The sequence below is a fragment of the Xiphophorus couchianus genome, chromosome 15 (assembly GCF_001444195.1).
Source record: "Xiphophorus couchianus chromosome 15, X_couchianus-1.0, whole genome shotgun sequence".
In the NCBI taxonomy this organism is placed as follows: Eukaryota; Metazoa; Chordata; class Actinopteri; order Cyprinodontiformes; family Poeciliidae; genus Xiphophorus; species Xiphophorus couchianus.
The window spans coordinates 21275459-21294268 of NC_040242.1; the positions used below are offsets into that span (position 1 = coordinate 21275459).

General features: G+C 42.8%; 48 non-coding genes across 48 annotated transcripts; all 48 read right to left on the minus strand.

Moving 5' to 3' along the window:
- Window positions 1–77: 77 nt before the first annotated feature.
- trnal-caa (transfer RNA leucine (anticodon CAA)) lies at window positions 78–188 on the minus strand. The gene is made up of 2 exons: window positions 151–188; window positions 78–123 (listed from the first exon to the last, which is right to left on the minus strand). It is a non-coding gene; the product is annotated as a tRNA-Leu (tRNA).
- A 232-nt stretch (window positions 189–420) lies between these two features.
- Window positions 421–493, minus strand: trnak-uuu (transfer RNA lysine (anticodon UUU)). Its single transcript has one exon. It is a non-coding gene; the product is annotated as a tRNA-Lys (tRNA).
- Window positions 494–745: 252 nt separating this feature from the next.
- trnak-cuu (transfer RNA lysine (anticodon CUU)) lies at window positions 746–818 on the minus strand. The gene has a single exon. It is a non-coding gene; the product is annotated as a tRNA-Lys (tRNA).
- A 252-nt stretch (window positions 819–1070) lies between these two features.
- Window positions 1071–1143, minus strand: trnak-cuu (transfer RNA lysine (anticodon CUU)). The gene has a single exon. It is a non-coding gene; the product is annotated as a tRNA-Lys (tRNA).
- A 611-nt stretch (window positions 1144–1754) lies between these two features.
- trnak-uuu (transfer RNA lysine (anticodon UUU)) lies at window positions 1755–1827 on the minus strand. The gene has a single exon. It is a non-coding gene; the product is annotated as a tRNA-Lys (tRNA).
- Window positions 1828–2079: 252 nt separating this feature from the next.
- Window positions 2080–2152, minus strand: trnak-cuu (transfer RNA lysine (anticodon CUU)). The gene has a single exon. It is a non-coding gene; the product is annotated as a tRNA-Lys (tRNA).
- Window positions 2153–2420: 268 nt separating this feature from the next.
- Window positions 2421–2531, minus strand: trnal-caa (transfer RNA leucine (anticodon CAA)). Its single transcript has 2 exons — window positions 2494–2531; window positions 2421–2466 (listed from the first exon to the last, which is right to left on the minus strand). It is a non-coding gene; the product is annotated as a tRNA-Leu (tRNA).
- A 224-nt stretch (window positions 2532–2755) lies between these two features.
- On the minus strand, window positions 2756–2828 carry trnak-uuu (transfer RNA lysine (anticodon UUU)). Its single transcript has one exon. It is a non-coding gene; the product is annotated as a tRNA-Lys (tRNA).
- Window positions 2829–3080: 252 nt separating this feature from the next.
- trnak-cuu (transfer RNA lysine (anticodon CUU)) lies at window positions 3081–3153 on the minus strand. Its single transcript has one exon. It is a non-coding gene; the product is annotated as a tRNA-Lys (tRNA).
- A 603-nt stretch (window positions 3154–3756) lies between these two features.
- Window positions 3757–3829, minus strand: trnak-uuu (transfer RNA lysine (anticodon UUU)). Its single transcript has one exon. It is a non-coding gene; the product is annotated as a tRNA-Lys (tRNA).
- Window positions 3830–4081: 252 nt separating this feature from the next.
- On the minus strand, window positions 4082–4154 carry trnak-cuu (transfer RNA lysine (anticodon CUU)). The gene has a single exon. It is a non-coding gene; the product is annotated as a tRNA-Lys (tRNA).
- Window positions 4155–4422: 268 nt separating this feature from the next.
- On the minus strand, window positions 4423–4533 carry trnal-caa (transfer RNA leucine (anticodon CAA)). Its single transcript has 2 exons — window positions 4496–4533; window positions 4423–4468 (listed from the first exon to the last, which is right to left on the minus strand). It is a non-coding gene; the product is annotated as a tRNA-Leu (tRNA).
- Window positions 4534–4765: 232 nt separating this feature from the next.
- Window positions 4766–4838, minus strand: trnak-uuu (transfer RNA lysine (anticodon UUU)). The gene has a single exon. It is a non-coding gene; the product is annotated as a tRNA-Lys (tRNA).
- Window positions 4839–5090: 252 nt separating this feature from the next.
- trnak-cuu (transfer RNA lysine (anticodon CUU)) lies at window positions 5091–5163 on the minus strand. Its single transcript has one exon. It is a non-coding gene; the product is annotated as a tRNA-Lys (tRNA).
- A 611-nt stretch (window positions 5164–5774) lies between these two features.
- trnak-uuu (transfer RNA lysine (anticodon UUU)) lies at window positions 5775–5847 on the minus strand. The gene has a single exon. It is a non-coding gene; the product is annotated as a tRNA-Lys (tRNA).
- A 252-nt stretch (window positions 5848–6099) lies between these two features.
- trnak-cuu (transfer RNA lysine (anticodon CUU)) lies at window positions 6100–6172 on the minus strand. The gene has a single exon. It is a non-coding gene; the product is annotated as a tRNA-Lys (tRNA).
- Window positions 6173–6775: 603 nt separating this feature from the next.
- Window positions 6776–6848, minus strand: trnak-uuu (transfer RNA lysine (anticodon UUU)). The gene has a single exon. It is a non-coding gene; the product is annotated as a tRNA-Lys (tRNA).
- Window positions 6849–7100: 252 nt separating this feature from the next.
- On the minus strand, window positions 7101–7173 carry trnak-cuu (transfer RNA lysine (anticodon CUU)). Its single transcript has one exon. It is a non-coding gene; the product is annotated as a tRNA-Lys (tRNA).
- A 268-nt stretch (window positions 7174–7441) lies between these two features.
- On the minus strand, window positions 7442–7552 carry trnal-caa (transfer RNA leucine (anticodon CAA)). The gene is made up of 2 exons: window positions 7515–7552; window positions 7442–7487 (listed from the first exon to the last, which is right to left on the minus strand). It is a non-coding gene; the product is annotated as a tRNA-Leu (tRNA).
- A 232-nt stretch (window positions 7553–7784) lies between these two features.
- Window positions 7785–7857, minus strand: trnak-uuu (transfer RNA lysine (anticodon UUU)). The gene has a single exon. It is a non-coding gene; the product is annotated as a tRNA-Lys (tRNA).
- A 252-nt stretch (window positions 7858–8109) lies between these two features.
- trnak-cuu (transfer RNA lysine (anticodon CUU)) lies at window positions 8110–8182 on the minus strand. Its single transcript has one exon. It is a non-coding gene; the product is annotated as a tRNA-Lys (tRNA).
- Window positions 8183–8434: 252 nt separating this feature from the next.
- trnak-cuu (transfer RNA lysine (anticodon CUU)) lies at window positions 8435–8507 on the minus strand. Its single transcript has one exon. It is a non-coding gene; the product is annotated as a tRNA-Lys (tRNA).
- A 268-nt stretch (window positions 8508–8775) lies between these two features.
- Window positions 8776–8886, minus strand: trnal-caa (transfer RNA leucine (anticodon CAA)). Its single transcript has 2 exons — window positions 8849–8886; window positions 8776–8821 (listed from the first exon to the last, which is right to left on the minus strand). It is a non-coding gene; the product is annotated as a tRNA-Leu (tRNA).
- Window positions 8887–9118: 232 nt separating this feature from the next.
- On the minus strand, window positions 9119–9191 carry trnak-uuu (transfer RNA lysine (anticodon UUU)). The gene has a single exon. It is a non-coding gene; the product is annotated as a tRNA-Lys (tRNA).
- Window positions 9192–9443: 252 nt separating this feature from the next.
- trnak-cuu (transfer RNA lysine (anticodon CUU)) lies at window positions 9444–9516 on the minus strand. Its single transcript has one exon. It is a non-coding gene; the product is annotated as a tRNA-Lys (tRNA).
- Window positions 9517–9784: 268 nt separating this feature from the next.
- On the minus strand, window positions 9785–9895 carry trnal-caa (transfer RNA leucine (anticodon CAA)). Its single transcript has 2 exons — window positions 9858–9895; window positions 9785–9830 (listed from the first exon to the last, which is right to left on the minus strand). It is a non-coding gene; the product is annotated as a tRNA-Leu (tRNA).
- Window positions 9896–10127: 232 nt separating this feature from the next.
- On the minus strand, window positions 10128–10200 carry trnak-uuu (transfer RNA lysine (anticodon UUU)). Its single transcript has one exon. It is a non-coding gene; the product is annotated as a tRNA-Lys (tRNA).
- Window positions 10201–10452: 252 nt separating this feature from the next.
- On the minus strand, window positions 10453–10525 carry trnak-cuu (transfer RNA lysine (anticodon CUU)). The gene has a single exon. It is a non-coding gene; the product is annotated as a tRNA-Lys (tRNA).
- Window positions 10526–11136: 611 nt separating this feature from the next.
- On the minus strand, window positions 11137–11209 carry trnak-uuu (transfer RNA lysine (anticodon UUU)). Its single transcript has one exon. It is a non-coding gene; the product is annotated as a tRNA-Lys (tRNA).
- A 252-nt stretch (window positions 11210–11461) lies between these two features.
- trnak-cuu (transfer RNA lysine (anticodon CUU)) lies at window positions 11462–11534 on the minus strand. Its single transcript has one exon. It is a non-coding gene; the product is annotated as a tRNA-Lys (tRNA).
- A 603-nt stretch (window positions 11535–12137) lies between these two features.
- trnak-uuu (transfer RNA lysine (anticodon UUU)) lies at window positions 12138–12210 on the minus strand. Its single transcript has one exon. It is a non-coding gene; the product is annotated as a tRNA-Lys (tRNA).
- A 252-nt stretch (window positions 12211–12462) lies between these two features.
- trnak-cuu (transfer RNA lysine (anticodon CUU)) lies at window positions 12463–12535 on the minus strand. Its single transcript has one exon. It is a non-coding gene; the product is annotated as a tRNA-Lys (tRNA).
- A 268-nt stretch (window positions 12536–12803) lies between these two features.
- On the minus strand, window positions 12804–12914 carry trnal-caa (transfer RNA leucine (anticodon CAA)). The gene is made up of 2 exons: window positions 12877–12914; window positions 12804–12849 (listed from the first exon to the last, which is right to left on the minus strand). It is a non-coding gene; the product is annotated as a tRNA-Leu (tRNA).
- A 232-nt stretch (window positions 12915–13146) lies between these two features.
- On the minus strand, window positions 13147–13219 carry trnak-uuu (transfer RNA lysine (anticodon UUU)). The gene has a single exon. It is a non-coding gene; the product is annotated as a tRNA-Lys (tRNA).
- Window positions 13220–13471: 252 nt separating this feature from the next.
- On the minus strand, window positions 13472–13544 carry trnak-cuu (transfer RNA lysine (anticodon CUU)). Its single transcript has one exon. It is a non-coding gene; the product is annotated as a tRNA-Lys (tRNA).
- A 611-nt stretch (window positions 13545–14155) lies between these two features.
- On the minus strand, window positions 14156–14228 carry trnak-uuu (transfer RNA lysine (anticodon UUU)). Its single transcript has one exon. It is a non-coding gene; the product is annotated as a tRNA-Lys (tRNA).
- Window positions 14229–14480: 252 nt separating this feature from the next.
- Window positions 14481–14553, minus strand: trnak-cuu (transfer RNA lysine (anticodon CUU)). Its single transcript has one exon. It is a non-coding gene; the product is annotated as a tRNA-Lys (tRNA).
- A 268-nt stretch (window positions 14554–14821) lies between these two features.
- Window positions 14822–14932, minus strand: trnal-caa (transfer RNA leucine (anticodon CAA)). The gene is made up of 2 exons: window positions 14895–14932; window positions 14822–14867 (listed from the first exon to the last, which is right to left on the minus strand). It is a non-coding gene; the product is annotated as a tRNA-Leu (tRNA).
- A 232-nt stretch (window positions 14933–15164) lies between these two features.
- On the minus strand, window positions 15165–15237 carry trnak-cuu (transfer RNA lysine (anticodon CUU)). Its single transcript has one exon. It is a non-coding gene; the product is annotated as a tRNA-Lys (tRNA).
- Window positions 15238–15505: 268 nt separating this feature from the next.
- On the minus strand, window positions 15506–15616 carry trnal-caa (transfer RNA leucine (anticodon CAA)). The gene is made up of 2 exons: window positions 15579–15616; window positions 15506–15551 (listed from the first exon to the last, which is right to left on the minus strand). It is a non-coding gene; the product is annotated as a tRNA-Leu (tRNA).
- Window positions 15617–15848: 232 nt separating this feature from the next.
- trnak-uuu (transfer RNA lysine (anticodon UUU)) lies at window positions 15849–15921 on the minus strand. The gene has a single exon. It is a non-coding gene; the product is annotated as a tRNA-Lys (tRNA).
- Window positions 15922–16173: 252 nt separating this feature from the next.
- On the minus strand, window positions 16174–16246 carry trnak-cuu (transfer RNA lysine (anticodon CUU)). Its single transcript has one exon. It is a non-coding gene; the product is annotated as a tRNA-Lys (tRNA).
- Window positions 16247–16514: 268 nt separating this feature from the next.
- trnal-caa (transfer RNA leucine (anticodon CAA)) lies at window positions 16515–16625 on the minus strand. The gene is made up of 2 exons: window positions 16588–16625; window positions 16515–16560 (listed from the first exon to the last, which is right to left on the minus strand). It is a non-coding gene; the product is annotated as a tRNA-Leu (tRNA).
- Window positions 16626–16857: 232 nt separating this feature from the next.
- trnak-uuu (transfer RNA lysine (anticodon UUU)) lies at window positions 16858–16930 on the minus strand. The gene has a single exon. It is a non-coding gene; the product is annotated as a tRNA-Lys (tRNA).
- A 252-nt stretch (window positions 16931–17182) lies between these two features.
- On the minus strand, window positions 17183–17255 carry trnak-cuu (transfer RNA lysine (anticodon CUU)). The gene has a single exon. It is a non-coding gene; the product is annotated as a tRNA-Lys (tRNA).
- Window positions 17256–17523: 268 nt separating this feature from the next.
- On the minus strand, window positions 17524–17634 carry trnal-caa (transfer RNA leucine (anticodon CAA)). The gene is made up of 2 exons: window positions 17597–17634; window positions 17524–17569 (listed from the first exon to the last, which is right to left on the minus strand). It is a non-coding gene; the product is annotated as a tRNA-Leu (tRNA).
- Window positions 17635–17866: 232 nt separating this feature from the next.
- On the minus strand, window positions 17867–17939 carry trnak-uuu (transfer RNA lysine (anticodon UUU)). Its single transcript has one exon. It is a non-coding gene; the product is annotated as a tRNA-Lys (tRNA).
- A 249-nt stretch (window positions 17940–18188) lies between these two features.
- trnak-cuu (transfer RNA lysine (anticodon CUU)) lies at window positions 18189–18261 on the minus strand. Its single transcript has one exon. It is a non-coding gene; the product is annotated as a tRNA-Lys (tRNA).
- Between the last annotated feature and the right edge of the window lie 549 nt (window positions 18262–18810).

The following is an 18810-nucleotide window of genomic DNA, read 5'->3' on the forward strand; positions in this document are numbered from 1 at the left end:
TCAAATTAGCCACCACATTTACAAGGGAAGAATTTTCACACCATGAAATTTGCTCTAGAGATCAATCGCATAAGTATTGTCAGGAGTGGGATTCGAACCCACGCCTCCATTAGGAGACCAGAAACCTCTCCAGGAAGTAAGGGGTAACGCCTTGAGTCTGGCGCCTTCGACCGCTCGGCCATCCTGACCTGTGTTGCTCCATACTTAGAAGGTACAAAGGCACTAGGCCTAATCTTGACGGCTTTTTCAATGTACTCGCAGTACTAAAACAAACAAATTGTGACTTGTTTTGCCAAAGGGCTATGAGTAAATGTAGACCTCTATCAATAGCATTCAAACATTGGTTCTGCAAGGTGGAGGGATATACAACCACTAGTCCACATTTCCCCATCAACAATGTAAAGTAAATCAATTTTGAAACGCCCAACGTGGGACTTGAACCCACGACCCTGAGATTAAAAGTCTCATGCTCTACCTACTGAGCTAGCCGGGCTTCAAGACAAGATCTATATTTGCTCGTAACAATGCAAACAAAGTTTATTTCCTAACTTGTACTAAAGTACTACAACAAAACACAGCTAATATTTTAGGCAGAAATGCTATCAGCAAATGTAGACCTCTCTCAACTGAATTTAAACATAACAACAAGTGTTTAAACGAGACCGCTCCGATGGCAGAGAGTAAGTGTCATGAAGTACTGGGCCACATAAACCCATTAAGAAAATAAAGTAGGTCAAATTAGAAACGCCCAACGTGGGGCTCGAACCCACGACCCTGAGATTAAGAGTCTCATGCTCTACCTACTGAGCTAGCCGGGCTTCAAGACAAGATCTATATTTGCTCGTAACAATGCAAACAAAGTTTATTTCCTAACTTGTACTAAAGTACTACAACAAAACACAGCTAATATTTTAGGCAGAAATGCTATCAGCAAATGTAGACCTCTCTCAACTGAATTTAAACATAACAACAAGTGTTTAAACGAGACCGCTCCGATGGCAGAGAGTAAGTGTCATGAAGTACTGGGCCACATAAACCCATTAAGAAAATAAAGTAGGTCAAATTAGAAACGCCCAACGTGGGGCTCCAACCCACGACCCTGAGATTAAGAGTCTCATGCTCTACCGACTGAGCTAGCCGGGCTTTCCTGGCAACCAATTTATTCACCATCGACGGTGCAAAAAAGTGGATTCAGCGGCTACATTAGAATCGGCCGGGTAGATCGGGAGTCTGCAGCAATTTTCCATAACACTGGTCTTACGTGACATATAAAATACTGTCAGACCATAAAAGAATCTTGTGCAGAGTCTGTCATGTGCATATGGAAGGAAGAATCAAATTAGCCACCACATTTACAAAGGAAGAATTTTCACACCATGAAATTTGCTCTAGAGATCAATCGCATAAGTATTGTCAGGAGTGGGATTCGAATACACGCCTCCATCAGGAGACCAGAAACCTCTCCAGGAAGTAAGGGGTAACGCCTTGAGTGTGGCGCCTTCGACCGCTCGGCCATCCTGACCTGTGTTGCTCCATACTTAGAAGGTACAAAGGCACTAGGCCTAATCTTGACGGCTTTCTCAATGTACTTGCAGTACTAAAACAAACAAATTGTGACTTGTTTTGCCAAAGGGCTATGAGTAAATGTAGACCTCTATCAATAGCATTCAAACATTGGTTCTGCAAGGTTGAGGGATATACAACCACTAGTCCACATTTCCCCATCATCAATGTAAAGTAAATCAATTTTGAAACGCCTAACGTGGGACTTGAACCCACGACCCTGAGATTAAAAGTCTCATGCTCTACCTACTGAGCTAGCCGGGCTTCAAGACAAGATCTATATTTGCTCGTAACAATGCAAACAAAGTTTATTTCCTAACTTGTACTAAAGTACTACAACAAAACACTGCTAATATTTTAGGCAGAAATGCTATCAGCAAATGTAGACCTCTCTCAACTGAATTTAAACATAACAACAAGTGTTTAAACGAGACCGCTCCGATGGCAGAGAGTAAGTGTCATGAAGTACTGGGCCACATAAACCCATTAAGAAAATAAAGTAGGTCAAATTAGAAACTCCCAACGTGGGGCTCGAACCCACGACCCTGAGATTAAGAGTCTCATGCTCTACCGACTGAGCTAGCCGGGCTTTCCTGGCAACCAATTTATTCACCATCGACGGTGCAAAAAAGTGGATTCAGCGGCTACATTAGAATCGGCCGGGTAGATCGGGAGTCTGCAGCAATTTTCCATAAAACTGGTCTTACGTGACATATAAAATACTGTCAGACCATAAAAGAATCTTGTGCAGAGTCTGTCATGTGCATATGGAAGGAAGAATCAAATTAGCCACCACATTTACAAGGGAAGAATTTTCACACCATGAAATTTGCTCTAGAGATCAATCACATAAGTATTGTCAGGAGTGGGATTCGAACCCACGCCTCCATTAGGAGACCAGAAACCTCTCCAGGAAGTAAGGGGTAACGCCTTGAGTCTGGCGCCTTCGACCGCTCGGCCATCCTGACCTGTGTTGCTCCATACTTAGAAGGTACAAAGGCACTAGGCCTAATCTTGACGGCTTTTTCAATGTACTCGCAGTACTAAAACAAACAAATTGTGACTTGTTTTGCCAAAGGGCTATGAGTAAATGTAGACCTCTATCAATAGCATTCAAACATTGGTTCTGCAAGGTTGAGGGATATACAACCACTAGTCCACATTAACAATGTAAAGTAAATCAATTTTGAAACGCCCAACGTGGGACTTGAACCCACGACCCTGAGATTAAAAGTCTCATGCTCTACCTACTGAGCTAGCCGGGCTTCAAGACAAGATCTATATTTGCTCGTAACAATGCAAACAAAGTTTATTTCCTAACTTGTACTAAAGTACTACAACAAAACACAGCTAATATTTTAGGCAGAAATGCTATCAGCAAATGTAGACCTCTCTCAACTGAAATTAAACATAACAACAAGTGTTTAAACGAGACCGCTCCGATGGCAGAGAGTAAGTGTCATGAAGTACTGGGCCACATAAACCCATTAAGAAAATAAAGTAGGTCAAATTAGAAACGCCCAACGTGGGGCTCCAACCCACGACCCTGAGATTAAGAGTCTCATGCTCTACCGACTGAGCTAGCCGGGCTTTCCTGGCAACCAATTTATTCACCATCGACGGTGCAAAAAAGTGGATTCAGCGGCTACATTAGAATCGGCCGGGTAGATCGGGAGTCTGCAGCAATTTTCCATAAAACTGGTCTTACGTGACATATAAAATACTGTCAGACCATAAAAGAATCTTGTGCAGAGTCTGTCATGTGCATATGGAAGGAAGAATCAAATTAGCCACCACATTTACAAAGGAAGAATTTTCACACCATGAAATTTGCTCTAGAGATCAATCGCATAAGTATTGTCAGGAGTGGGATTCGAATACACGCCTCCATCAGGAGACCAGAAACCTCTACAGGAAGTAAGGGGTAACGCCTTGAGAGTGGCGCCTTCGACCGCTCTGCCATCCTGACCTGTGTTGCTCCATACTTAGAAGGTACAAAGGCACTAGGCCTAATCTTGACGGCTTTCTCAATGTACTTGCAGTACTAAAACAAACAAATTGTGACTTGTTTTGCCAAAGGGCTATGAGTAAATGTAGACCTCTATCAATAGCATTCAAACATTGGTTCTGCAAGGTTGAGGGATATACAACCACTAGTCCACATTAACAATGTAAAGTAAATCAATTTTGAAACGCCTAACGTGGGACTTGAACCCACGACCCTGAGATTAAAAGTCTCATGCTCTACCTACTGAGCTAGCCGGGCTTCAAGACAAGATCTATATTTGCTCGTAACAATGCAAACAAAGTTTATTTCCTAACTTGTACTAAAGTACTACAACAAAACACTGCTAATATTTTAGGCAGAAATGCTATCAGCAAATGTAGACCTCTCTCAACTGAATTTAAACATAACAACAAGTGTTTAAACGAGACCGCTCCGATGGCAGAGAGTAAGTGTCATGAAGCACTGGGCCACATAAACCCATTAAGAAAATAAAGTAGGTCAAATTAGAAACTCCCAACGTGGGGCTCGAACCCACGGCCCTGAGATTAAGAGTCTCATGCTCTACCGACTGAGCTAGTCGGGCTTTCCTGGCAACCAATTTATTCACCATCGACGGTGCAAAAAAGTGGATTCAGCGGCTACATTAGAATCGGCCGGGTAGATCGGGAGTCTGCAGCAATTTTCCATAAAACTGGTCTTACGTGACATATAAAATACTGTCAGACCATAAAAGAATCTTGTGCAGAGTCTGTCATGTGCATATGGAAGGAAGAATCAAATTAGCCACCACATTTACAAAGGAAGAATTTTCACACCATGAAATTTGCTCTAGAGATCAATCGCATAAGTATTGTCAGGAGTGGGATTCGAACCCACGCCTCCATTAGGAGACCAGAAACCTCTCCAGGAAGTAAGGGGTAACGCCTTGAGTCTGGCGCCTTCGACCGCTCGGCCATCCTGACCTGTGTTGCTCCATACTTAGAAGGTACAAAGGCACTAGGCCTAATCTTGACGGCTTTTTCAATGTACTCGCAGTACTAAAACAAACAAATTGTGACTTGTTTTGCCAAAGGGCTATGAGTAAATGTAGACCTCTATCAATAGCATTCAAACATTGGTTCTGCAAGGTTGAGGGATATACAACCACTAGTCCACATTTCCCCATCAACAATGTAAAGTACATCAATTTTGAAACGCCCAACGTGGGACTTGAACCCACGACCCTGAGATTAAAAGTCTCATGCTCTACCTACTGAGCTAGCCGGGCTTCAAGACAAGATCTATATTTGCTCATAACAATGCAAACAAAGTTTATTTCCTAACTTGTACTAAAGTACTACAACAAAACACAGCTAATATTTTAGGCAGAAATGCTATCAGCAAATGTAGACCTCTCTCAACTGAATTTAAACATAACAACAAGTGTTTAAACGAGACCGCTCCGATCGCAGAGAGTAAGTGTCATGAAGTACTGGGCCACATAAACCCATTAAGAAAATAAAGTAGGTCAAATTAGAAACGCCCTACGTGGGGCTCCAACCCACGACCCTGAGATTAAGAGTCTCATGCTCTACCGACTGAGCTAGCCGGGCTTTCCTGGCAACCAATTTATTCACCATCGACGGTGCAAAAAAGTGGATTCAGCGGCTACATTAGAATCGGCCGGGTAGATCGGGAGTCTGCAGCAATTTTCCATAAAACTGGTCTTACGTGACATATAAAATACTGTCAGACCATAAAAGAATCTTGTGCAGAGTCTGTCATGTGCATATGGAAGGAAGAATCAAATTAGCCACCACATTTACAAAGGAAGAATTTTCACACCATGAAATTTGCTCTAGAGATCAATCGCATAAGTATTGTCAGGAGTGGGATTCGAATACACGCCTCCATCAGGAGACCAGAAACCTCTACAGGAAGTAAGGGGTAACGCCTTGAGTGTGGCGCCTTCGACCGCTCGGCCATCCTGACCTGTGTTGCTCCATACTTAGAAGGTACAAAGGCACTAGGCCTAATCTTGACGGCTTTCTCAATGTACTTGCAGTACTAAAACAAACAAATTGTGACTTGTTTTGCCAAAGGGCTATGAGTAAATGTAGACCTCTATCAATAGCATTCAAACATTGGTTCTGCAAGGTTGAGGGATATACAACCACTAGTCCACATTTCCCCATCATCAATGTAAAGTAAATCAATTTTGAAACGCCTAACGTGGGACTTGAACCCACGACCCTGAGATTAAAAGTCTCATGCTCTACCTACTGAGCTAGCCGGGCTTCAAGACAAGATCTATATTTGCTCGTAACAATGCAAACAAAGTTTATTTCCTAACTTGTACTAAAGTACTACAACAAAACACTGCTAATATTTTAGGCAGAAATGCTATCAGCAAATGTAGACCTCTCTCAACTGAATTTAAACATAACAACAAGTGTTTAAACGAGACCGCTCCGATGGCAGAGAGTAAGTGTCATGAAGTACTGGGCCACATAAACCCATTAAGAAAATAAAGTAGGTCAAATTAGAAACGCCCAACGTGGGGCTCGAACCCACGACCCTGAGATTAAGAGTCTCATGCTCTACCGACTGAGCTAGCCGGGCTTTCCTGGCAACCAATTTATTCACCATCGACGGTGCAAAAAAGTGGATTCAGCGGCTACATTAGAATCGGCCGGGTAGATCGGGAGTCTGCAGCAATTTTCCATAAAACTGGTCTTACGTGACATATAAAATACTGTCAGACCATAAAACAATCTTGTGCAGAGTCTGTCATGTGCATATGGAAGGAAGAATCAAATTAGCCACCACATTTACAAAGGAAGAATTTTCACACCATGAAATTTGCTCTAGAGATCAATCGCATAAGTATTGTCAGGAGTGGGATTCGAATACACGCCTCCATCAGGAGACCAGAAACCTCTACAGGAAGTAAGGGGTAACGCCTTGAGTGTGGCGCCTTCGACCGCTCTGCCATCCTGACCTGTGTTGCTCCATACTTAGAAGGTACAAAGGCACTAGGCCTAATCTTGACGGCTTTCTCAATGTACTTGCAGTACTAAAACAAACAAATTGTGACTTGTTTTGCCAAAGGGCTATGAGTAAATGTAGACCTCTATCAATAGCATTCAAACATTGGTTCTGCAAGGTTGAGGGATATACAACCACTAGTCCACATTAACAATGTAAAGTAAATCAATTTTGAAACGCCTAACGTGGGACTTGAACCCACGACCCTGAGATTAAAAGTCTCATGCTCTACCTACTGAGCTAGCCGGGCTTCAAGACAAGATCTATATTTGCTCGTAACAATGCAAACAAAGTTTATTTCCTAACTTGTACTAAAGTACTACAACAAAACACTGCTAATATTTTAGGCAGAAATGCTATCAGCAAATGTAGACCTCTCTCAACTGAATTTAAACATAACAACAAGTGTTTAAACGAGACCGCTCCGATGGCAGAGAGTAAGTGTCATGAAGTACTGGGCCACATAAACCCATTAAGAAAATAAAGTAGGTCAAATTAGAAACGCCCAACGTGGGGCTCCAACCCACGACCCTGAGATTAAGAGTCTCATGCTCTACCGACTGAGCTAGCCGGGCTTTCCTGGCAACCAATTTATTCACCATCGACGGTGCAAAAAAGTGGATTCAGCGGCTACATTAGAATCGGCCGGGTAGATCGGGAGTCTGCAGCAATTTTCCATAAAACTGGTCTTACGTGACATATAAAATACTGTCAGACCATAAAAGAATCTTGTGCAGAGTCTGTCATGTGCATATGGAAGGAAGAATCAAATTAGCCACCACATTTACAAGGGAAGAATTTTCACACCATGAAATTTGCTCTAGAGATCAATCGCATAAGTATTGTCAGGAGTGGGATTCGAACCCACGCCTCCATTAGGAGACCAGAAACCTCTCCAGGAAGTAAGGGGTAACGCCTTGAGTCTGGCGCCTTCGACCGCTCGGCCATCCTGACCTGTGTTGCTCCATACTTAGAAGGTACAAAGGCACTAGGCCTAATCTTGACGGCTTTTTCAATGTACTCGCAGTACTAAAACAAACAAATTGTGACTTGTTTTGCCAAAGGGCTATGAGTAAATGTAGACCTCTATCAATAGCATTCAAACATTGGTTCTGCAAGGTTGAGGGATATACAACCACTAGTCCACATTTCCCCATCAACAATGTAAAGTAAATCAATTTTGAAACGCCCAACGTGGGACATGAACCCACGACCCTGAGATTAAAAGTCTCATGCTCTACCTACTGAGCTAGCCGGGCTTCAAGACAAGATCTATATTTGCTCGTAACAATGCAAACAAAGTTTATTTCCTAACTTGTACTAAAGTACTACAACAAAACACAGCTAATATTTTAGGCAGAAATGCTATCAGCAAATGTAGACCTCTCTCAACTGAATTTAAACATAACAACAAGTGTTTAAACGAGACCGCTCCGATGGCAGAGAGTAAGTGTCATGAAGTACTGGGCCACATAAACCCATTAAGAAAATAAAGTAGGTCAAATTAGAAACGCCCAACGTGGGGCTCGAACCCACGACCCTGAGATTAAGAGTCTCATGCTCTACCTACTGAGCTAGCCGGGCTTCAAGACAAGATCTATATTTGCTCGTAACAATGCAAACAAAGTTTATTTCCTAACTTGTACTAAAGTACTACAACAAAACACAGCTAATATTTTAGGCAGAAATGCTATCAGCAAATGTAGACCTCTCTCAACTGAATTTAAACATAACAACAAGTGTTTAAACGAGACCGCTCCGATGGCAGAGAGTAAGTGTCATGAAGTACTGGGCCACATAAACCCATTAAGAAAATAAAGTAGGTCAAATTAGAAACGCCCAACGTGGGGCTCCAACCCACGACCCTGAGATTAAGAGTCTCATGCTCTACCGACTGAGCTAGCCGGGCTTTCCTGGCAACCAATTTATTCACCATCGACGGTGCAAAAAAGTGGATTCAGCGGCTACATTAGAATCGGCCGGGTAGATCGGGAGTCTGCAGCAATTTTCCATAAAACTGGTCTTACGTGACATATAAAATACTGTCAGACCATAAAAGAATCTTGTGCAGAGTCTGTCATGTGCATATGGAAGGAAGAATCAAATTAGCCACCACATTTACAAAGGAAGAATTTTCACACCATGAAATTTGCTCTAGAGATCAATCGCATAAGTATTGTCAGGAGTGGGATTCGAACCCACGCCTCCATCAGGAGACCAGAAACCTCTCCAGGAAGTAAGGGGTAACGCCTTGAGTCTGGCGCCTTCGACCGCTCGGCCATCCTGACCTGTGTTGCTCCATACTTAGAAGGTACAAAGGCACTAGGCCTAATCTTGACGGCTTTTTCAATGTACTCGCAGTACTAAAACAAACAAATTGTGACTTGTTTTGCCAAAGGGCTATGAGTAAATGTAGACCTCTATCAATAGCATTCAAACATTGGTTCTGCAAGGTTGAGGGATATACAACCACTAGTCCACATTTCCCCATCAACAATGTAAAGTAAATCAATTTTGAAACGCCCAACGTGGGACTTGAACCCACGACCCTGAGATTAAAAGTCTCATGCTCTACCTACTGAGCTAGCCGGGCTTCAAGACAAGATCTATATTTGCTCGTAACAATGCAAACAAAGTTTATTTCCTAACTTGTACTAAAGTACTACAACAAAACACAGCTAATATTTTAGGCAGAAATGCTATCAGCAAATGTAGACCTCTCTCAACTGAATTTAAACATAACAACAAGTGTTTAAACGAGACCGCTCCGATGGCAGAGAGTAAGTGTCATGAAGTACTGGGCCACATAAACCCATTAAGAAAATAAAGTAGGTCAAATTAGAAACGCCCAACGTGGGGCTCCAACCCACGACCCTGAGATTAAGAGTCTCATGCTCTACCGACTGAGCTAGCCGGGCTTTCCTGGCAACCAATTTATTCACCATCGACGGTGCAAAAAAGTGGATTCAGCGGCTACATTAGAATCGGCCGGGTAGATCGGGAGTCTGCAGCAATTTTCCATAAAACTGGTCTTACGTGACATATAAAATACTGTCAGACCATAAAAGAATCTTGTGCAGAGTCTGTCATGTGCATATGGAAGGAAGAATCAAATTAGCCACCACATTTACAAAGGAAGAATTTTCACACCATGAAATTTGCTCTAGAGATCAATCGCATAAGTATTGTCAGGAGTGGGATTCGAACCCACGCCTCCATCAGGAGACCAGAAACCTCTCCAGGAAGTAAGGGGTAACGCCTTGAGTCTGGCGCCTTCGACCGCTCGGCCATCCTGACCTGTGTTGCTCCATACTTAGAAGGTACAAAGGCACTAGGCCTAATCTTGACGGCTTTTTCAATGTACTCGCAGTACTAAAACAAACAAATTGTGACTTGTTTTGCCAAAGGGCTATGAGTAAATGTAGACCTCTATCAATAGCATTCAAACATTGGTTCTGCAAGGTTGAGGGATATACAACCACTAGTCCACATTTCCCCATCAACAATGTAAAGTAAATCAATTTTGAAACGCCCAACGTGGGACTTGAACCCACGACCCTGAGATTAAAAGTCTCATGCTCTACCTACTGAGCTAGCCGGGCTTCAAGACAAGATCTATATTTGCTCGTAACAATGCAAACAAAGTTTATTTCCTAACTTGTACTAAAGTACTACAACAAAACACAGCTAATATTTTAGGCAGAAATGCTATCAGCAAATGTAGACCTCTCTCAACTGAATTTAAACATAACAACAAGTGTTTAAACGAGACCGCTCCGATGGCAGAGAGTAAGTGTCATGAAGTACTGGGCCACATAAACCCATTAAGAAAATAAAGTAGGTCAAATTAGAAACGCCCAACGTGGGGCTCCAACCCACGACCCTGAGATTAAGAGTCTCATGCTCTACCGACTGAGCTAGCCGGGCTTTCCTGGCAACCAATTTATTCACCATCGACGGTGCAAAAAAGTGGATTCAGCGGCTACATTAGAATCGGCCGGGTAGATCGGGAGTCTGCAGCAATTTTCCATAAAACTGGTCTTACGTGACATATAAAATACTGTCAGACCATAAAAGAATCTTGTGCAGAGTCTGTCATGTGCATATGGAAGGAAGAATCAAATTAGCCACCACATTTACAAAGGAAGAATTTTCACACCATGAAATTTGCTCTAGAGATCAATCGCATAAGTATTGTCAGGAGTGGGATTCGAATACACGCCTCCATCAGGAGACCAGAAACCTCTCCAGGAAGTAAGGGGTAACGCCTTGAGTGTGGCGCCTTCGACCGCTCGGCCATCCTGACCTGTGTTGCTCCATACTTAGAAGGTACAAAGGCACTAGGCCTAATCTTGACGGCTTTCTCAATGTACTTGCAGTACTAAAACAAACAAATTGTGACTTGTTTTGCCAAAGGGCTATGAGTAAATGTAGACCTCTATCAATAGCATTCAAACATTGGTTCTGCAAGGTTGAGGGATATACAACCACTAGTCCACATTTCCCCATCATCAATGTAAAGTAAATCAATTTTGAAACGCCTAACGTGGGACTTGAACCCACGACCCTGAGATTAAAAGTCTCATGCTCTACCTACTGAGCTAGCCGGGCTTCAAGACAAGATCTATATTTGCTCGTAACAATGCAAACAAAGTTTATTTCCTAACTTGTACTAAAGTACTACAACAAAACACTGCTAATATTTTAGGCAGAAATGCTATCAGCAAATGTAGACCTCTCTCAACTGAATTTAAACATAACAACAAGTGTTTAAACGAGACCGCTCCGATGGCAGAGAGTAAGTGTCATGAAGTACTGGGCCACATAAACCCATTAAGAAAATAAAGTAGGTCAAATTAGAAACTCCCAACGTGGGGCTCGAACCCACGACCCTGAGATTAAGAGTCTCATGCTCTACCGACTGAGCTAGCCGGGCTTTCCTGGCAACCAATTTATTCACCATCGACGGTGCAAAAAAGTGGATTCAGCGGCTACATTAGAATCGGCCGGGTAGATCGGGAGTCTGCAGCAATTTTCCATAAAACTGGTCTTACGTGACATATAAAATACTGTCAGACCATAAAAGAATCTTGTGCAGAGTCTGTCATGTGCATATGGAAGGAAGAATCAAATTAGCCACCACATTTACAAGGGAAGAATTTTCACACCATGAAATTTGCTCTAGAGATCAATCGCATAAGTATTGTCAGGAGTGGGATTCGAATACACGCCTCCATCAGGAGACCAGAAACCTCTACAGGAAGTAAGGGGTAACGCCTTGAGTGTGGCGCCTTCGACCGCTCTGCCATCCTGACCTGTGTTGCTCCATACTTAGAAGGTACAAAGGCACTAGGCCTAATCTTGACGGCTTTCTCAATGTACTTGCAGTACTAAAACAAACAAATTGTGACTTGTTTTGCCAAAGGGCTATGAGTAAATGTAGACCTCTATCAATAGCATTCAAACATTGGTTCTGCAAGGTTGAGGGATATACAACCACTAGTCCACATTAACAATGTAAAGTAAATCAATTTTGAAACGCCTAACGTGGGACTTGAACCCACGACCCTGAGATTAAAAGTCTCATGCTCTACCTACTGAGCTAGCCGGGCTTCAAGACAAGATCTATATTTGCTCGTAACAATGCAAACAAAGTTTATTTCCTAACTTGTACTAAAGTACTACAACAAAACACTGCTAATATTTTAGGCAGAAATGCTATCAGCAAATGTAGACCTCTCTCAACTGAATTTAAACATAACAACAAGTGTTTAAACGAGACCGCTCCGATGGCAGAGAGTAAGTGTCATGAAGCACTGGGCCACATAAACCCATTAAGAAAATAAAGTAGGTCAAATTAGAAACTCCCAACGTGGGGCTCGAACCCACGACCCTGAGATTAAGAGTCTCATGCTCTACCGACTGAGCTAGTCGGGCTTTCCTGGCAACCAATTTATTCACCATCGACGGTGCAAAAAAGTGGATTCAGCGGCTACATTAGAATCGGCCGGGTAGATCGGGAGTCTGCAGCAATTTTCCATAAAACTGGTCTTACGTGACATATAAAATACTGTCAGACCATAAAAGAATCTTATGCAGAGTCTGTCATGTGCATATGGAAGGAAGAATCAAATTAGCCACCACATTTACAAGGGAAGAAATTTCACACCATGAAATTTGCTCTAGAGATCAATCGCATAAGTATTGTCAGGAGTGGGATTCGAACCCACGCCTCCATCAGGAGACCAGAAACCTCTCCAGGAAGTAAGGGGTAACGCCTTGAGTCTGGCGCCTTCGACCGCTCGGCCATCCTGACCTGTGTTGCTCCATACTTAGAAGGTACAAAGGCACTAGGCCTAATCTTGACGGCTTTTTCAATGTACTCGCAGTACTAAAACAAACAAATTGTGACTTGTTTTGCCAAAGGGCTATGAGTAAATGTAGACCTCTATCAATAGCATTCAAACATTGGTTCTGCAAGGTTGAGGGATATACAACCACTAGTCCACATTTCCCCATCAACAATGTAAAGTAAATCAATTTTGAAACGCCCAACGTGGGACTTGAACCCACGACCCTGAGATTAAAAGTCTCATGCTCTACCTACTGTGCTAGCCGGGCTTCAAGACAAAATCTATATTTGCTCGTAACAATGCAAACAAAGTTTATTTCCTAACTTGTACTAAAGTACTACAACAAAACACTGCTAATATTTTAGGCAGAAATGCTATCAGCAAATGTAGACCTCTCTCAACTGAATTTAAACATAACAACAAGTGTTTAAACGAGACCGCTCCGATGGCAGAGAGTAAGTGTCATGAAGTACTGGGCCACATAAACCCATTAAGAAAATAAAGTAGGTCAAATTAGAAACTCCCAACGTGGGGCTCGAACCCACGACCCTGAGAATAAGAGTCTCATGCTCTACCGACTGAGCTAGCCGGGCTTTCCTGGCAACCAATTTATTCACCATCGACGGTGCAAAAAAGTGGATTCAGCGGCTACATTAGAATCGGCCGGGTAGATCGGGAGTCTGAAGCAATTTTCCATAAAACTGGTCTTACGTGACATATAAAATACTGTCAGACCATAAAAGAATCTTGTGCAGAGTCTGTCATGTGCATATGGAAGGAAGAATCAAATTAGCCACCACATTTACAAAGGAAGAATTTTCACACCATGAAATTTGCTCTAGAGATCAATCGCATAAGTATTGTCAGGAGTGGGATTCGAATACACGCCTCCATCAGGAGACCAGAAACCTCTCCAGGAAGTAAGGGGTAACGCGTTGAGTGTGGCGCCTTCGACCGCTCGGCCATCCTGACCTGTGTTGCTCCATACTTAGAAGGTACAAAGGCACTAGGCCTAATCTTGACGGCTTTCTCAATGTACTTGCAGTACTAAAACAAACAAATTGTGACTTGTTTTGCCAAAGGGCTATGAGTAAATGTAGACCTCTATCAATAGCATTCAAACATTGGTTCTGCAAGGTTGAGGGATATACAACCACTAGTCCACATTTCCCCATCAACAATGTAAAGTAAATCAATTTTGAAACGCCTAACGTGGGACTTGAACCCACGACCCTGAGATTAAAAGTCTCATGCTCTACCTACTGAGCTAGCCGGGCTTCAAGACAAGATCTATATTTGCTCGTAACAATGCAAACAAAGTTTATTTCCTAACTTGTACTAAAGTACTACAACAAAACACTGCTAATATTTTAGGCAGAAATGCTATCAGCAAATGTAGACCTCTCTCAACTGAATTTAAACATAACAACAAGTGTTTAAACGAGACCGCTCCGATGGCAGAGAGTAAGTGTCATGAAGTACTGGGCCACATAAACCCATTAAGAAAATAAAGTAGGTCAAATTAGAAACTCCCAACGTGGGGCTCGAACCCACGACCCTGAGATTAAGAGTCTCATGCTCTACCGACTGAGCTAGCCGGGCTTTCCTGGCAACCAATTTATTCACCATCGACGGTGCAAAAAAGTGGATTCAGCGGCTACATTAGAATCGGCCGGGTAGATCGGGAGTCAGCAGCAATTTTCCATAAAACTGGTCTTACGTGACATATAAAATACTGTCAGACCATAAAAGAATCTTGTGCAGAGTCTGTCATGTGCATATGGAAGGAAGAATCAAATTAGCCACCACATTTACAAAGGAAGAATTTTCACACCATGAAATTTGCTCTAGAGATCAATCGCATAAGTATTGTCAGGAGTGGGATTCGAACCCACGCCTCCATTAGGAGACCAGAAACCTCTCCAGGAAGTAAGGGGTAACGCCTTGAGTCTGGCGCCTTCGACCGCTCGGCCATGCTGACCTGTGTTGCTCCATACTTAGAAGGTACAAAGGCACTAGGCCTAATCTTGACGGCTTTTTCAATGTACTCGCAGTACTAAAACAAACAAATTGTGACTTGTTTTGCCAAAGGGCTATGAGTAAATGTAGACCTCTATCAATAGCATTCAAACATTGGTTCTGCAAGGTTGAGGGATATACAACCACTAGTCCACATTTCCCCATCAACAATGTAAAGTAAATCAATTTTGAAACTCCCAACGTGGGGCTCGAACCCACGACCCTGAGATTAAGAGTCTCATGCTCTACCGACTGAGCTAGCCGGGCTTTCCTGGCAACCAATTTATTCACCATCGACGGTGCAAAAAAGTGGATTCAGCGGCTACATTAGAATCGGCCGGGTAGATCGGGAGTCTGCAGCAATTTTCCATAAAACTGGTCTTACGTGACATATAAAATACTGTCAGACCATAAAAGAATCTTGTGCAGAGTCTGTCATGTGCATATGGAAGGAAGAATCAAATTAGCCACCACATTTACAAAGGAAGAATTTTCACACCATGAAATTTGCTCTAGAGATCAATCGCATAAGTATTGTCAGGAGTGGGATTCGAACCCACGCCTCCATTAGGAGACCAGAAACCTCTCCAGGAAGTAAGGGGTAACGCCTTGAGTCTGGCGCCTTCGACCGCTCGGCCATCCTGACCTGTGTTGCTCCATACTTAGAAGGTACAAAGGCACTAGGCCTAATCTTGACGGCTTTTTCAATGTACTCGCAGTACTAAAACAAACAAATTGTGACTTGTTTTGCCAAAGGGCTATGAGTAAATGTAGACCTCTATCAATAGCATTCAAACATTGGTTCTGCAAGGTTGAGGGATATACAACCACTAGTCCACATTTCCCCATCAACAATGTAAAGTAAATCAATTTTGAAACGCCCAACGTGGGACTTGAACCCACGACCCTGAGATTAAAAGTCTCATGCTCTACCTACTGAGCTAGCCGGGCTTCAAGACAAGATCTATATTTGCTCGTAACAATGCAAACAAAGTTTATTTCCTAACGTGTACTAAAGTACTACAACAAAACACTGCTAATATTTTAGGCAGAAATGCTATCAGCAAATGTAGACCTCTCTCAACTGAATTTAAACATAACAACAAGTGTTTAAACGAGACCGCTCCGATGACAGAGAGTAAGTGTCATGAAGTACTGGGCCACATAAACCCATTAAGAAAATAAAGTAGGTCAAATTAGAAACTCCCAACGTGGGGCTCGAACCCACGACCCTGAGATTAAGAGTCTCATGCTCTACCGACTGAGCTAGCCGGGCTTTCCTGGCAAGCAATTTATTCACCATCGACGGTGCAAAAAAGTGGATTCAGCGGCTACATTAGAATCGGCCGGGTAGATCGGGAGTCTGCAGCAATTTTCCATCAAACTGGTCTTACGTGACATATAAAATACTGTCAGACCATAAAAGAATCTTGTGCAGAGTCTGTCATGTGCATATGGAAGGAAGAATCAAATTAGCCACCACATTTACAAAGGAAGAATTTTCACACCATGAAATTTGCTCTAGAGATCAATCGCATAAGTATTGTCAGGAGTGGGATTCGAACCCACGCCTCCATCAGGAGACCAGAAACCTCTCCAGGAAGTAAGGGGTAACGCCTTGAGTCTGGCGCCTTCGACCGCTCGGCCATCCTGACCTGTGTTGCTCCATACTTAGAAGGTACAAAGGCACTAGGCCTAATCTTGACGGCTTTTTCAATGTACTCGCAGTACTAAAACAAACAAATTGTGACTTGTTTTGCCAAAGGGCTATGAGTAAATGTAGACCTCTATCAATAGCATTCAAACATTGGTTCTGCAAGGTTGAGGGATATACAACCACTAGTCCACATTTCCCCATCAACAATGTAAAGTAAATCAATTTTGAAACGCCCAACGTGGGACTTGAACCCACGACCCTGAGATTAAAAGTCTCATGCTCTACCTACTGAGCTAGCCGGGCTTCAAGACAAGATCTATATTTGCTCGTAACAATGCAAACAAAGTTTATTTCCTAACTTGTACTAAAGTACTACAACAAAACACAGCTAATATTTTAGGCAGAAATGCTATCAGCAAATGTAGACCTCTCTCAACTGAATTTAAACATAACAACAAGTGTTTAAACGAGACCGCTCCGATGGCAGAGAGTAAGTGTCATGAAGTACTGGGCCACATAAACCCATTAAGAAAATAAAGTAGGTCAAATTAGAAACGCCCAACGTGGGGCTCCAACCCACGACCCTGAGATTAAGAGTCTCATGCTCTACCGACTGAGCTAGCCGGGCTTTCCTGGCAACCAATTTATTCACCATCGACGGTGCAAAAAAGTGGATTCAGCGGCTACATTAGAATCGGCCGGGTAGATCGGGAGTCTGCAGCAATTTTCCATAAAACTGGTCTTACGTGACATATAAAATACTGTCAGACCATAAAAGAATCTTGTGCAGAGTCTGTCATGTGCATATGGAAGGAAGAATCAAATTAGCCACCACATTTACAAAGGAAGAATTTTCACACCATGAAATTTGCTCTAGAGATCAATCGCATAAGTATTGTCAGGAGTGGGATTCGAACCCACGCCTCCATCAGGAGACGAGAAGCCTCTCCAGGAAGTAAGGGGTAACGCCTTGAGTCTGGCGCCTTCGACCGCTCGGCCATCCTGACCTGTGTTGCTCCATACTTAGAAGGTACAAAGGCACTAGGCCTAATCTTGACGGCTTTTTCAATGTACTCGCAGTACTAAAACAAACAAATTGTGACTTGTTTTGCCAAAGGGCTATGAGTAAATGTAGACCTCTATCAATAGCATTCAAACATTGGTTCTGCAAGGTTGAGGGATATACAACCACTAGTCCACATTTCCCCATCAACAATGTAAAGTACATCAATTTTGAAACGCCCAACGTGGGACTTGAACCCACGACCCTGAGATTAAAAGTCTCATGCTCTACCTACTGAGCTAGCCGGGCTTCAAGACAAGATCTATATTTGCTCGTAACAATGCAAACAAAGTTTATTTCCTAACTTGTACTAAAGTACAACAAAACACAGCTAATATTTTAGGCAGAAATGCTATCAGCAAATGTAGACCTCTCTCAACTGAAATTAAACATAACAACAAGTGTTTAAACGAGACCGCTCCGATGGCAGAGAGTAAGTGTCATGAAGTACTGGGCCACATAAACCCATTAAGAAAATAAAGTAGGTCAAATTAGAAACGCCCAACGTGGGGCTCCAACCCACGACCCTGAGATTAAGAGTCTCATGCTCTACCGACTGAGCTAGCCGGGCTTTCCTGGCAACCAATTTATTCACCATCGACGGTGCAAAAAAGTGAATTCAGCGGCTACATTAGAATCGGCCGGGTAGATCGGGAGTCTGCAGCAATTTTCCATAAAACTGGTCTTACGTGACATATAAAATACTGTCAGACCATAAAAGAATCTTGTGCAGAGTCTGTCATGTGCATATGGAAGGAAGAATCAAATTAGCCACCACATTTACAAAGGAAGAATTTTCACACCATGAAATTTGCTCTAGAGATCAATCGCATAAGTATTGTCAGGAGTGGGATTCGAATACACGCCTCCATCAGGAGACCAGAAACCTCTCCAGGAAGTAAGGGGTAACGCCTTGAGTGTGGCGCCTTCGACCGCTCGGCCATCCTGACCTGTGTTGCTCCATACTTAGAAGGTACAAAGGCACTAGGCCTAATCTTGACGGCTTTCTCAATGTACTTGCAGTACTAAAACAAACAAATTGTGACTTGTTTTGCCAAAGGGCTATGAGTAAATGTAGACCTCTATCAATAGCATTCAAACATTGGTTCTGCAAGGTTGA